This window comes from Myotis lucifugus, unplaced genomic scaffold, assembly GCF_000147115.1.
Source record: "Myotis lucifugus unplaced genomic scaffold, Myoluc2.0 scaffold_11, whole genome shotgun sequence".
NCBI classification, from domain to species: domain Eukaryota; kingdom Metazoa; phylum Chordata; class Mammalia; order Chiroptera; family Vespertilionidae; genus Myotis; species Myotis lucifugus.
Window position 1 is genome coordinate 12,989,145 of NW_005871059.1, and position 974 is coordinate 12,990,118.

Consider the following 974-nt stretch of genomic DNA (forward strand, 5'->3'; position numbering starts at 1 on the left):
AGGCACTTAGCATACAGTAGGTGCTGAACATATACGAATTGAATGAAAGAAATATGGCCCACAAGGCAAATGCCAATGTCTCCAATTTTCACATTAGCATCGAGAACATTTGCATTGAATGTTAACTTAAAAGAATTCTTAACTATTTATTACCAATCCACTAACAAGTTCCTTGAGACTTAGAGTTCAGCTTCCTCTTGCTGCAGTTCCCAAAGTTACTATGTATGATAGTGTACAAGTCAACTTCATTTTATTAAGTTTTGCCAAATGAACAAAGAAGCCAGACAACAGCGTGGTGGTCACCTGAGGGAAAGCCGGTGGGGGAGGTAGTAAATGGTAAAGGGGATCAAATGTATGGTGATAGAAGGAGATTTGACTTTGGGTGGTGAACAAACTATACAATAAATATACAAATGATGTATTATACAATTGTACACTTGAAATCTATATAATTTTATTAATCAATATCACCTCAATAAATTTAATTAAAAAAAAGAGGTTTGCATTTTAGCCGACTTCCTTTCCTCAACTCTATCCTCTAAAAATGGTGATTGAGGAAGATTTTTATCATATAGTAGCAATGGTAAAAGGAGAAAAATAAGCACCAAAACTTGTATTCAAATGTGTAGTAGAACTGCACATCACATTTTACCTACTAAATAGTTTTTCAAATTAGAAACCAACAAGTTTAAGAAAAACTATAACCCATATTCCCCGCATATTTAAATACATGTTAGAATGATTAGGAATATTTTGAGAAGACATAACTTAGATTTGAAGTTAGTTTTCATACAAAGAATAAATTTAGCATATACCCAATAGGGATATTCACCTCTTTGTTGATAGGTAACAGACATGTTTTTCCTTTGATTGTAAGTCATCAGAGTGACTTGCCCAATCAACAAGCATTGCAACATTTTACAAAGATGCAAGAATGCATGTAGTAATTCACATGATCTTCACAACACCCAACA

The 974-nt window shown here is 33.3% G+C and overlaps 1 protein-coding gene across 9 annotated transcripts in view; it reads left to right on the forward strand.

The window, feature by feature from the left end:
- The window catches only part of AHI1 (Abelson helper integration site 1), a 215,986-nt gene that overhangs the window by 213,934 nt on the left and 1,078 nt on the right, over positions 1 to 974 (forward strand). The window lies entirely within an intron of this gene.